The 15,169-nt window shown below is 34.2% G+C and overlaps 1 protein-coding gene across 1 annotated transcript in view; it reads left to right on the top strand.

Annotated features, from left to right (window-relative positions):
• lig3 (ligase III, DNA, ATP-dependent) overlaps nucleotides 1-15,169 on the top strand; it is a 168,845-nt gene that overhangs the window by 128,244 nt on the left and 25,432 nt on the right. Inside the window, exon 3 of the mRNA XM_073950660.1 lies at nucleotides 14,676-14,755. The gene's annotated coding sequence lies outside the window, so the exon portion shown is untranslated. The remainder of the gene's footprint in view (nucleotides 1-14,675; nucleotides 14,756-15,169) is intronic.

Raw genomic sequence — 15,169 nt, forward strand, 5'->3', positions numbered from 1 at the left:
ATTGATGATTATCCAGGATCAACAATATTGAATAATCACAGTAATTAAATAATGATGGTCCAGGATCAACATTAGTGAATTCCCACTGTATGTAAATGATGATAGTCCAGGATCAACAATAGTGAGTTTACACTGTAATTAAATGATGATGGTCCAGGATCAACAATAGTGAATTTACACTGTAGTTAAATAATGATGATGGTCCAGGATCAACAATAGTGAATTTACACTGTAGTTAAATGATGATGGTCCAGGATCAACAATAGTGAATTTACACTGTAGTTAAATGATGAAGATGGTCCAGGATCAACATTACTGAATTTACACTGTATTTGAATAATGATTATCCAGAAACAACAATAGTGATTGTACTTTCAGATTTAAACATCAGCTGGATATTTTCATTAAGCATGAAAAGTAATGATCATGAACCCATAACAGAGGCTCTTTAAAAAAATTTCTCTACATCCACTTAAAACCGTCCTGAAATAAGTAAAATGTAACTCTGGTTATTTAAAATAAGTTGAAACAACACAATTTTTAATTTTTTTGGAACAACTTAATTGTTTTATCATCAATCAGATTACGTTTGAAAAAATGATTAGATTATTGATTATTAAATTAACTTAATGGAGATGCATTGGGGCAACATGAAGGAATTTTTATTATTAATAGTTTAAGTGTAGTAGCTTATTCTTGTAGATACAATAGCAACGCATCTACAGTATCACAAATATATCTATTTTTCAATATGTAAAAAAAAAAAACTATTAATGAGAGAAGAAGCGGCCCATAATTTTCATCCTGGCATATAATCCCTCTAGTCATCTCACCCACAACGTCACATTTGACAGCAACCTGACATTCTCACCCCACAATTTACACAGTAAAAACAAACTATTGCATTTCATTTCTCAAGCTCATCTTGAATACTTCAGCCCACCTGTTTTTCAACCTTCTCAAGCACTCACATCTCTGCTTTGCTCCTGTTTCTTCCTTATTCCTGTCGGAATAAAAATAGAATAAAGCTGACAGGTACGACTTGTCCACTCCATCTGAGTTTCACACCCACACTTTGTAGCACCACAAGCATTGCCCTGTTCACACCTAGTATGAAGATGTGTTTTTGTCAGTGCAGTCACAAGTGGATGACTAAATAAAGATGTAAATGGGGTTAAAATAATTGGAGCTTTTCTACATTTCAGAGACCACTCCCAGTGAATGACCACTTCCAGAGGTAGTTGATACGATTTGCTTTCATAATATAAATGCTCATTTGGTCAAATGTCCACAAAATCTCAAGGTTGATAGTTTATTTGCAGAATTGCATGTACAATTCATGCATTTTCCATTCAATTTACTTAAATTGGAACAATATACAATAAATGTACAATTTACAGTGAACTGATTTCATTATTAATGTAAAATAATGCAAAATACATTATGCAAAATGCACTCTGAAAATGACGTTTGCGATTTGTTTAAATTACTTATTTAAAATGTGCTGAAACCAAACAATTCTTGAGTTTTTTAGGACAACTTAAGAGTTTAATGTTCGATCAACTTAAATTTCTAAAAACTAATAAGTTAACCTAATTCCTTCATGCTGCCTCATGATTTTCATAGTGAGGGAACATTTGATTTAAACCACTAACAGATTGGACAGTAACAGAGTTGACATTTTCCAGCATTTTATACTTTGGCTTCAGATGCAAACCTCAAACTAGATACCACATGGCATGAATAAAACAGTACTTTATCTATTTTCATTCAGAATATTATTGTTTTTAAAAAGTGAATGTGAAATTTACAACATTATCACAGAAACGTAAAAGTATACTGTGAATACATCCTAAACATTGCTTGCAAATTAATGAGAGAAGAGTAAAAAACATGCCTCTAGGGTTTCCTGCTAGATGAGGTGACATCACTTGAAACAAGTCACATTTTGTTTTATTTTATTTTTATCAGTACTTTTAAAAATTGTTGTGCCTTTTTATAACCCACCAGCTTCAAATGGTATCACTCGATTGAATGTGCAAAATCAGTGATTATAAGTTTATAGATATGGGCCAGTATGGGCCTTCTGTGCCTACTGGTAGGCTCAGAAGGCTGTTATCATCCATCCACATGGTTAATCAGCTATAGATCACATACAGCTGGAGGTTAGCGAAAATTATTTGTATTATTTATTCAATTTTCCATTAATTGTATTTTATTAACATCTACCCCAACCCTAAACTCAACCATCACAGTAATATAAAAACACATCTGGATCTGGAGTCATTCTATTAACCTAGCTATTTAACCACAAGAATTTTTCTCTATCAAGATTCTTCTCTATTAATATAGCTGATTAACCAAAACAATTATTTATTAAATTCCCCATTAACTGTATTTTATTATCGTCTATAGATATGGGCCTACTGGCATCAAATGATAACCATTGATAACACCCATTCAATCCAGTGATAACGTTCAAATTGGCTGTATAACACATGTAATGGACTTGACCAGAACATACAGAACATTTTTAAAACTGAAATGACAAATAATACAATAATATGTTCATGCAAATATTTATTTAATTAGTAAACATTCACAAAAATATAAAGAAAGAATACTTATTTATTTCATAATTGAGGCTGAATTCATAATTCAAGAGGCAGAGACCGTCAAGAATAAGTCTTAAATATTATTTAAGTTAATATTTCTTTAGGCTAAAGACAAATTGTCCCTAAATACACATACAAACATTCTTTTTAAAGTCCCCAAGAAATCAAAGCTAACCTTATGATTTTGTTAGATCACATTGGCAATTTTGTGGTGAACAATTCATCTGTGCAGATTAATAAGCAGAAAATATATTGTAGTAATAATAATAATAATAATAATAATAATGCTTGTAATTTAATAATAATGACATTAAAAATAATAATCCCTGCGTTCGCGTGGGTTTCCTCCGAGTGCTCCGGTTTCCCCCACAAGTCCAAAGACATGCGGTACAGGTGAATTGGGTAGGCTAAAATATGCGTAGTGTGAATGGATGTTTCCCAGTGATAGGTTGCGGCTGGAAGGGCATCCACTGCATAAAAACGTGCGGTGTAGGTTGGCGGTTCATTCCGCTGTGGCGACACCGGATTGATAAAGGGAATAAGCCGAAAAGAAAATGAACGAATGAATGAATGAAAATAATAATGAAATGTACTAAAACAAACGGAATGTCCAGTAATGTGTTCACTATAACACTCCTAAGTACACTTTGTAATGATGTCAAATAAATAGTTTAACTCAAGTTCTATACATATTAAACATCTTTCAAGTATAGTAGGGCAGCATAGTGGCTTAGTGGTCTAAGTAGCACTGTTGCCTCACAGCAAGAAGTTCGCTGGTTCAAGTCCCAGCTGGGCTAATTGGCATTTCTGTGAGGAGTCTGCATGTACACGTGGGTTTCTCCAGATGCTCCGGTTTCCCCCACAGTCCAAAAGACTTGCACTGCATGTGAATTCAATTAACTAAACTGGCCGTAGTGTATGAGCGTGTGTGAATGCAAGAGTGTATAGGTGTTTCCCAGTCGTGGGTTGCGGCTGGATGTCTGTGTAAACGTCTAATGTTTAAAAATCATATCCCAGAATAGTTGGCAGTTCATTCCACTGTGGTGACTAGTGATAAATAAGAGACTACGTAATACTCATGTTCCTAACTAAAATACTGACACATATTTCAAAGTCAATAAAAATCAAAGAGCAATTTTAAGAGTTGCGTTCAGTTAAATGATTGAAAACATTAGCTTCAGTATATTTTGGTTATATCCTTTGTAAAAGTATGCTAAAGTGTACTTCTTTTCCACACGGATGGGTTTAAGCACTTGTTTAATCTTTTAGAGGAAGCACTTCTTTTGCTCATACTGTTCCAAATTACATGCTTGCCATCTGTTAATTACAACGGTCCCATATGAGATGTAACAAGACTTTGCTAAGTCGTTCTTGATAATAGCATCTGCTAAATTCCTATACGTTTATGTCCATCTGTTTTTCTAAAGCATGTTGAATGTGTGGACCCAGTATGAAGCTTGTTTTAAATGACATAATCAAACATTTATATTGACAATAGACCCTTTCCTGTGAGGAAAAAAATATGGGTATATTCATACTATACTTACATTAAATACCTATAAATACAGATGTTATTTGTAAATTTCCAACACAAATCTTTATTTTGACAGTCACAGCTCATGTTAGGTGGCTTTAACTACTTTTAACTTGACTAATTGAGCTGTTTCAACTATTTTTAAATAAGTAATTTGAACAATCAGCAAAAGTCATTTTTTGTCGCGACATGTCTTTAGAGAACTCGCAGCCTAAATCTCACCTAGTTTTTTTTATTTTTTTATTGTGAAATGTCCTCTTGTGACCTTTGTTGCGATCAGTTTGTTAACGTGATTTCAACCTGCATTACATAGAAATGCAGTTGCATGCATGCTGCTATAAAAACAACTATCAGACGCATTCAGAACAGAGACGTTTATGTGCTTCAGCTCTGCTAAAGGTCATGTAGGAGTCAGGCCTGAAGACAGCTTAATTGGAAATCAAACCCACACCATGGAGAGGGAGAAAGAATGGAGGCAACAGATAAAGGAGGGGACAGAGACATGAGTCAAAGAAATGGACAAACAGACAGGTATAAGGGAAAAGCGCACAGCGAAAACTCTCAAGACCAATATTGATTTGCGTTGAAAAGAAAATTGTGTGTGTGTGTGTGTGTTTGTGAGTGGTGTGTGTGTGTGTGTGTGTGTAGAGAGAGACAGAATGATAAATAAAAGATTAAATGTCCTGACATTGGGATGGACAGAAATCAATGGAAATAAATATGTTACAATGCACATATTCATTAGTCTGGGGAGAGAGTGAAGGTGGAGCGGATGTCTAGTGTATCATTCAAAGCGAGCAGGTCCCAGGTTACTTATTTGTTTTGTGAATATAATTTAAGGCACACTTCAGGACAGATTATATTCATGGGACGATTTTCACTCTGACGTACTGCCTGCTTACAAAGCCAATACAAAGTAAATAAATAATCATGCATCCGGTTTTAGCATTCAGGATTATGGGACGGGACAGTGGGCAAAGAACTTTCAGGGAAACCTAAAGCGAGTGAATGTGCTATTGTGGTATACTTCATAAACTTATAAGAGAAACAAAAGCAAACTTTAAATTGCATCATGTTGATGAAATAAATGGCACTTAAAGGGGAGCTATTATGCAAAAAACACTTTTATACATGGTTAAAGCACAGTTGTGTGGCACCAGAGTAGGAATATAGCTAACCTCTAATTGTCAGTTTATTAATTCTATATTTTCATAATAAAAGTTGATTAAAAATTTCTGCAGAAACACTTTGATTGACCTTAATCAGACTAAAGTCATACTCAACTGATTGACATTCTCCCTTTGTACATGTCATCAGAGAGGAACATTTCTAGTCCATTAGTGACCATCTCTCCCTCATTAGCATAAATGATAGCCCTGAGTGAGAAGCAGCCGTTCGCCATTAGTCAACCCTGGCTCATTCCGAAAACGTACCTCTATATACATTACTGAAGAGCACCAAATACGTCCCAGGAGCTATATTTTTTGCTGTTTTTGTGAATCCACCAAAGGTCGCTGCGTGCGCTTTTTGATATTTCAAATTTCTCCCGCGAGTGCTATTAATGCATGCTGTTCTCCCGTAAATCAACTAGAGGTTGCTGTCGACTGACTGACAGACTGACTGACTGACCCATTAACTGATCCAGCCTCTTCCTTCCCTAAACCCAACCAATAGGGTTTTTAAAAGCTCCAATTGACCCGCCCACCCACTTCCCTAATCACAACAGTTTAAAAAAGCAATGCAGAAAATGCAGTTCTTCACTACACTCAAACCCCATTGTTGTGGCCAACTCATCTCTGCATCTCAAGTCTGCCATTGTACACGGTGAGCTACTGGGCAAGCTGGTGCATGTGGAGGTAAGCGGTCAGCTGTTAAGCTTGAAAAGGAACGACGTCATACCTCTACGTTTCGTTCCTTTTAAAAAATAAATGCAGCCATACATACTTCTGTTTATAATTAATGATCTCCAGAAATGTATATATTTATGAATATAGAAATGCTACGTTTTTAGAATGAGTCTATGTTGGAGTTTTTACACCATACCTGCTGAAGATAATGTCAGCGACTAAGGGTGCTTTCACACCTGCCTTATTTAGTTCGATTGAATCGCACTAGAGATCATTTTCACTTTAGGTGCGGTTCGTTTGGGCAGGTGAGAATGCAGCAATCGTACTCGAGTGCGCACCAAAAGTGGGCCAAAAAAAGAGTACCGAGACCTGCTTGGGAGGTGGTCTCGGTACGCTTTCAAACGAACCCTTGAGCGGTTTGTTTGTGGTGAGAATATGAACCGTACTAAAACAGGTCCAACCGCAAAAAGTACTGCGACTTTTGGACTAATCCAGCTGCCGTAGGGCGATGTGCTGTGTATTATGGGATATGGAGAAAAAATATTTGTTGACAGCGTTTTACCAACAGAGAGAGGGGAAAACATTACCTGATGGATCGTTGCTAATATTTCCGCAAGATGACCATGTCGCAGTTTAGCTAAATTAAGTCACGCCTCCTCCTGAAGTGACGAGCGACGCATTAAAACCCGCATACGATCATTCAGCGCAGTCGTCCCTCCAGAGTAAAAAAGACATTTTGTGTCTGCCGGTTTTGTTTACGTGCCGGAGTTCATTGGCATTTTCCCTTATGTGAATTCTGACCAATCAATAAGCAGTTTAGGAACTATGTTCAACAACATCTGGCCAATGAGAGATGACTGCATTTTGGTTCGTTTCAACTGGTTCGAACCAAAGCCAGCAGTGTGGTGTGAAAGCTACCCAAATACGGCAGAAAATGCAACAATGTATCATTTATTGGCCTTGGTCCGGACCAAATGAAGCGAACTACAGATGTGAAAGCACCCTAAGAGGCATTATAAATGTAACAACCACAGAGAGTAAGGACCTCAGTTTATCATCTCATCTGAAAGACTGAGCAGTATAGAGTCCCCATCAATATACTGGGGCGTTAGGACCCACACAGACTGCAGGTTGAGAAGGTTGATTTTTATACTGCTAGCACGCTTTAATACATTGCTAACATGTTTATAGCACGAATTTACTCTGGTCTGGCCTTTTTTTTTTTTTTTTTTACACGTTCAACAGTTGATAATGTAAGCTACATCAGATAGTCATTCAATTCCAAGCAACATGCAATGAAGATAAATAAGTTTCACTTCAAATTATATAATCTTTTAAGATAAACATCATATATTCAGATGTCTCTGTGGACTGTGATCTGCCTCTGTTAATCCTTGGATGAGCATTGAAAAAATATAGAGGTCTCTCTTTTTCACTCTATATTGTTACAAGGCCATTTTCTTTCTTTAATCATTCCGCTTGATTGTCATTTAATTAGTTTTTAATTGCGAATAAGTCATCACTGACTGATGAATCATTCAATTAGTTTCCCCTCAGTCTGTCCTTTGAGACCCATGTTTTACTCCTTAATTGAGTTGGAGAAAAGTGCTGCCTACATGTCACCTCATCCCAGCCCGCAAGTGAACCGAGACGCCTTAAAACCCAATCAATATCTCCCTGGTGATCTTCTTTCCTCACCTGTAATTCCTTCTCATCTTTTTTGTATGAAGAAACAACACACAGACAGGCTGTTGTTTAATTGTATAAGTCGTAGAATTCCTTTGTGAACTTTTTTATGACACTAGAAGTGAAGTTGTATAGGTTATATAATGTTGAATAAGTTACACACACATATACTGCTAATTAAAATCCTAATCTGAAAAATTACGGTAACACTTTATTTTGATGGTCCATTTGAGTATTAGTAGACTGTCTGCTTATTATCTGTTAATACTGCTCCTTCAACAGACGTTTAACTGACTATAAGAAACTTAGCAAGTGCATGTCACTAATCCTAACCCCAACCTAACTTATAATCTAATGAGAATTGGTTGGCATGTAGATGCAATATAACTTAATTCAACAAACGGACCAACAAAATTACAAGTACTCACTTATCATGTTGGTGGTAGTAAGATGTAAGTACTGCTTCAAAATACCAATAGAAGAAGATATAGAACAAAAGATGTCCACTTTTGTGTCTATGTTGTAATCTTTGATCCCTACTGTGTGTCTCTCTGTATCTGAGAGTGTGTGTATGTTTACATACAATACTCATATTTTAATATGATTAATAGAATACTCTGATTAAAGCCCTGGTCAGATCACACGAATTTGTCAGGATTTCTGCACAATTTCCTTGACGTACGGTATCAGGGGGATTGGTAAATGTAAAATGAGCATCGTAACACAAGATTCAATCATTTCTTTTCATGTAATGTGTCATAGTTCACGACAACTGATACAATGCCTGCAACACCTAACGACACCATCTGCGAAGTCTAGTATGTTTAGTTTTTTTCTCAATCTTCACAATGAGTTTCGTCTCGTGTGACTGTGTAAAAGGAGCACATAATTTCTCGGTTATCTCAACAAGTGCTGCTGTTAATGCGCCGGTCAGATTATCAAAAATTGGGCTGCGTATTTACTTATGTGGGCCAAGGGTGGATAAGACCAATCATTGGTTATGCAAACTTGAACTACCTTTTCTAAAATATTAAGGTGTTTTAAGCAGTTTTATCTGACAGACTGGCACAAATATGCAGACATCACTATTCTCACAACGCGTTTTTGAGTTCTCTTATCCTTCTAACAGAGTTTGTTCTTCTGAGGTAATCAGGGAACAAGTTCAGTGCTGTGAATACATTGCAAAAGCATTTCCTGCTTATTCAGATTTGTCATTAAAAGTGAAAACAGTTTAATATAGGCTTCTCTGAAACTAAATATTTCACTTAAATTTTATTTAGGCTAGATTATGATTTTATTTAACAAAACAACACAATCTCACAGCAATTTGTGTTTTGGCACATATAGCGGAGCTGTTTTGAAGCGAATAACCTCAAATGTTTTCGTTGTTCTTGTTTATAGATAGCTGACCAACAGAAGATACATTAAAATTAAGATAAAAAATTATACAAAACAAAATTTGTTTAAAAAAAAGATTTTTTTTTTCCAAGAGAAATATACTCAACTATATAGGTGGAGGATTTGTTTCGCTCTGAAGAAAATAAGGATTTAATAAATGCTTCACTGTAATTGTATCACAGAACTCTGTCATATATTTGTTAATTTTGTAATATGTTATTATTTTAAGGATTAACTTTACTTTATTGTCTTGAGCATCGGATATTTCTTTGCTGCTGATGTGCTTTCATTTTCTTCGTCTTACTCACGGCACGTTCAGGTGAGTTCAGGAGAGTTTGATAATCAACCCTGGCAGGAAAATATAGATTTAGATTTCGAAGAAAACTTCTTAATATTAAAAGAGATCTTAAGTTTGATCTTATCCATGTTGTAATGAATGCCCTTAAATAATGTAGTTATTAGTTGTCTGCAAACATCAGTGTTTATTGAGACTGACAAAAATATGTTTAATTGTGATGAGAAATATTGTTATAGCAACACTTGTGACTGCTTTGGGAAATAAAGTTCATCGTAGACATCTTGGGATGACTGGTTATGAAGAAACGTGTGGTCTGGCATATTTGGTACCCATGACAAGTTAAGATTTTATCAAGACAAAATCGCACTTGGTGACTTTCATAACCGACAATAAAAATCGTGGGATCTGGCTGGGTCTTAAGAGTCTACACTCTCAGAAAAAAAAGGTATGAGAGCTGTCACTGGGCTGGGGTGGTACCTTTTCAAAAGGTACACATACTTAAACGGTTCATACTGGTATCTAAAAGGTGTATATTAGTACCTAAAATTTTCAAGAGGGAGATATTTGTCATTTTAAGGTACCAGTATGTACCCTTGAGGTATTAACAAGGACCCTTTAGTTACAAACTTGTATCTTTTGTAAAGATACCACCCCATTGACTGCTCTTGTACCTTTATTTCTGAGAGTGGACCAAGTAAACGGCAAATTATTATTTATTTATTTTTTTTGATAACCTTAATTAGACTAAAGTCATACTCAATTAAAGAGAAATCTAATAAAGACGTGGAGGGTTCCTATTTTAGTTGCATTATTGAAGTGCAGTACAGACATGTAAACCCCACAATCAAACTCTTACAATTTTGTAAATGCGTATTAAAATCGGAGTATTGGTGTTTAAGTCTAAACATACTCACTGACTACGTTTACATGGACACTGTTTTAATACGATAAAGACAATACTCTGATTATGAAAATGCCTTTTAAAAAAATTGAACCTGTTGTTAAAATTTGTCATTTGTGTTTTATTTTTATTTTATTTTATTGTTTTTTTTTGCATCCATCAATATATTACGTTTTTTTTTTTCCATAATGGTAGTATAAGATATTATTTTAACTCTATATTTAACTTTAGATTAAGTATCTTATTGTTTTTTAACACTGTATGTCTGTATACATTTAATATTTTTTGGTTTTGCTTTAGTTATTTTAGTACATCACTTTAAAGGAGCATAAGAAATTAGGATTTGTCAGCTGAAATCAAACTAAACCAGTTTATAGCCAGTGTTTGCTAAGCACTATTTTAATAACATGGTGTTCTGATTCATTAATGTAAAATGGTCTAATATGAATATGAATTTCATGATACCTTGTAAGAAATTCTCCTCGTTGAATCAATAATCTGGCCTACCTTGATCTCTGTAATGTATGTTAATAGAGCACATTTAACCTTACTCTAGTCTATATCATCCTCTCAAAGATGCTAAACTGCATTATTTATATTTATGTTTAGTAAACACGGGGGAATGACTGGAGAAAGAAAATGCCTTCAGCAGATCCTCGGATGTGGACTGATGTGGACACAGTGGTTTTGCTTAGACTCACTGCTTAATTTTTCAGAATCTGCTAAATCTTTCATATCATGAATTTCAATTTATTTTGCTGGAGGGAAAATAGTGTGGCTCATTTAGTGATAAACTAAAATTAAAGGTTCCTGGCAATAGTTTTGTTCTCTGCCATACTAATAAAATCTTAATACAATGTAAACATATAGTGGTTGAATTACTGCCATCTCTTGGTATGATGAAGATGTGCTAGTTTCTCACTGTGAACAAATTATTATTTGTTTGAGAAAGAAAAACATAACTTTACTGTTCATTAATGGAACTAACTGATCAATATTGTTAATTTAATCAATATAACTCTGTTTTATTACTGTTATTTATAAAAAACTACAATAAATGATTCTTTTTATTAATTTTCAGTGTATTATAAATATAATGTACACTAAAAAAACTGCTGGCTTCTTTTTAGTTGAATCAAATTAACTTTTCTTGTCATCTCAACTTCAGTCAAACTGACTAAATATTAAGCTTTGCTTAACTTTAAAAATCTAGTTGACCTTAAGGATGGCAGAATACGTCTTGATCTTTCTGGCATGAAAAAACAATTGTATTCTTTTTTTTTCTTTTACTCAATGTTATATAATGTAGGCCATTCTTCCCTTACCTCCTTGAAAGTTATATGGGAGAAAGACTGTCAAATTTTAGTGAAGAAGAATGGCTTTTGGTCTGTTCTGGCATATTTTTCAAAGGGACCACAATATCAGCCTGTGAGCGAAATTTTAAATTCTTTTACAGAACTTATTTAAGGCCAGTTCGTCTAAATAAGATATTGCCTAATGTTTCTCAGTGTTGTTTTAAGTGCAAATCCAATGTTGGTACTGTAATGCATGTATTCTGGGAGTGTGACATGATAAAGACATACTGGAAAGAAATACACAAATTAGTTCAGAAGATTATAGGTAAACCTTTTGCTCTTTCTCCAGTTGTTTATCTTCTGAATTTTAAAACTGCTCTAAAACTTAGTCATGGTACACTTTTGTACATATCTTGCAAGAAAATGTATTGTTTTGTTGTGGTCCTCTGCCAACATTCCTTCTGTCAATATGTGGATAAAACCATTTTTTTACCCTTGGAAAAACTGACTTATGACTTCTGATTTATGATTTCTGGCATATCTGGAATCCTCTATGGAAGTTTTTGGAGAATGTATCTTGAAAGACTATTTTTATAAAATTTTTATTTTAATTTATTTATTTGTTGTTAATTTTACCCTTCACAGAAGACTTGAATTACTAGCCGATGGACAATTGTATAATAGATGGCTATATTATTGTATATGATGACATGAGACACCTATACCACTGTTTTCTATTTGTAAATCTTTAAAAAAATAAATAAATAAATATCTGGTTGAAAATAAAAATAAGTTAAAATAACATAAAACTTATAATTTTTTACAGTGTATATACTACAAGAAAAGCAAAGTAGTTTTTTATCATTTAAATAAATAGTTTTTGTTAGCATAAAAATAAAGACAGAAATGTCATATACACTCTCCAGTCACTTTATTATCCACACTGTCCAACTGCTCGTAACGCAAATTTGCCAATCACATGGCAGCAACTCAGTGCATTTAGGCATTTAAGCATGTTCAAGATGATCTGCTGCAGTTCAAACCGAGCATCAGAATGGGGAAGAAAGGTGATTTAAGTGACTTTGAACGTGGCATGGTTGTTGGTGCCAGACGGGCTGGTCTGAGTATTTCAGAAACTGCTGATCTACTGAGATTTTCCCGCACAACCATCTCTAGGGTTTACAGATAATGATCCGAAAAAGAGAAAATATCCAGTGAGCGGATGCCTGCAGTCACTACTCTATTATTTCCTATCTATAGGGATTAGAAACAAACTGTTTAAAAGCATTAAAAGTGTCTAGAAGATACATTACACCAAGGGGTGCCCAAACTTAGTCCTGGAGAGCCATGTACTGCAGAGTTTAACTCCAACTTGCTCTTGCCAGAAGCTTTGTAGAATAATTTGCAAAAGCTTGATTAGTTGGTTCCGGTGTGTCTAATTGTGTTTGGAGCTAAAATCTGCAGGACACTGCTCCTCCACGATCGAGTTTGGGCACCCCTGTTTTACACGCAATGACCCAGAGACTGAGATTGCATGTCACTGATGAGATGGCCTTAAACAATAACTAAATGCACTACAGAATGTTTTCTTTTTTCTTTATTGTATTTGCTGAACATTTCCAATAAAATGCATAGCAAATGTGTGATATTCACATTTTTGCGTAACATTCGCAAGCAAAATAACAATAAGAAAAAAAGGAGAGAAAAAAAACGAGTGGGTTTAAAAATTACCATAGAGAAGAGGAGTTTTGTTTATATTATATTATATTATATTATATTATATTATATTATATTATATTATATTATATTATATTATATTATATTATAATATATTATATTATATTATATTGAGTTACAGATCGCTATATGACGTAAAAGTCCTTTAAGAGTATCAAAATAAATTTTTTAATCAGCCTTGAAAGATGTTAGGCTTTCTCTCTGACCATTTACACTTGTGTATATGAAACTTACCTATTAATATCAAAAGATTTAACATAAACAGAAGATTAATATCTATATCCTTTTTTTATCTACGTAAAATATGACATCTCTTTCTATGACCACTCAGTACATTAAATAGACATTTAACATCAAACCAGAAATATTTACCATTATTCTGCAAAAAAACAAGATTCAGAAAGATCAGCTTTATAACTCTTGAGAAACTGGTTGATATATTTTACGTATAATTTTAAAGTACATTTCACTGACTCTACATGTGACACAATATTTGTTGTTATAAGTCCAGATCAAGTTCCAGTCGATATTCTCAAATTGGTTATTCCAAAAGTACTTGCGTCTAAAAGTCGCAGGATAATAAATCAAACTTCTAAGAAATGTATTATTAGGGGTGAGCCGGGCACAAAGTAACACTTTTTGGTTTTGGCCAAATAATAAACAAAGTCCGAACCATATTTTTTTTTACCAGCAACACACAAGCCGCTCCTACAAATGAGCACTGAAAGTATGATCGCCGGTCCTATGATTTCTGTGCAGTATTGCCAAAAGTGCTAGGAGTAAAAATGTTACTGTTTACCCCAACTGCGGGGCAAGTTGTAACAGTGAGTTAGTTGTAACACATGCTTAAAAAGGCAGATTTCACACAATTAATTTAAATTCTGTTTACTTTAAATAGTGTATTTCCTCAGTAGCTATTTTTTATTCTACATAGCACAGCATGTTTATTTATTTATTGGATAAACACATTTGGATTTATTTGCATAATTATCCGTTATTATACAATCCATTTATTAGCAATAAAATTATTTTTTTCTATTAAAATATTTTCTATTAAAAACATTTTATATGAAAAGTTCTCAACATTCAACAATTATTAAGTTTAATCGGTGTCCAACAGTGTGTGGATTATTTGTAAACCCCCCTTACAACACTCTGTGTTATGTTTTCCTCAAAACTGGCAAGCAGTCTCACACTTTTCAAAATGGTTCCATCTTTTAGCCTTGAAGATGGTAATCACATAAATAAAAGTCTTTTCATACATATGTTCACAGATTTTTTAAAAATAAAAAAAATAGAGTTTAATAAAAAATACTTTTATGCTGCAATAATGGTTTCTCCTGTTTTTCATCCAAATTTTGCAGAACTTATGAAGGCATCTTCCGATGCTGCAGTGCAAACCTGGAAGGATGGCATGGTTAACCCTGAAAAAATACCTTAAAATGTAAGTGTACGTTTTACCCCACGTTACTTTGTGCCCCGCGCTCCCCTAACGTTACATTGCACTACAGAATGTTACGTTTACACAGACATGCACAAATCACATGTGAACGCATCAACCTCTCCCAGCTTTTGAGTACTACTTTTTACTCATACTTTTGAGTATTTACAACAGATACTTTAACTCAACTTGGACTACATTTTTGGGCAAGAGGTACTTTTACATGATTATGTTTTTAGTACTCTTTCCACTACTGAATATCACACACATTTTTCTTATCATGATAAAACAGTATATAAGCTCTCTTAACAGGTCCTGGAAAACATCACTTTGTGGATTTAATATCAAGCTTTTATTTGGTTAGAAAACGTGTTTTATTTTTTTTTTAAACTACAACGAGTCTCAACGAGAAAATGT

This window comes from Danio rerio, chromosome 5 (genome assembly GCF_049306965.1).
Source record: "Danio rerio strain Tuebingen ecotype United States chromosome 5, GRCz12tu, whole genome shotgun sequence".
Taxonomy (NCBI): Eukaryota; Metazoa; Chordata; class Actinopteri; order Cypriniformes; family Danionidae; genus Danio; species Danio rerio.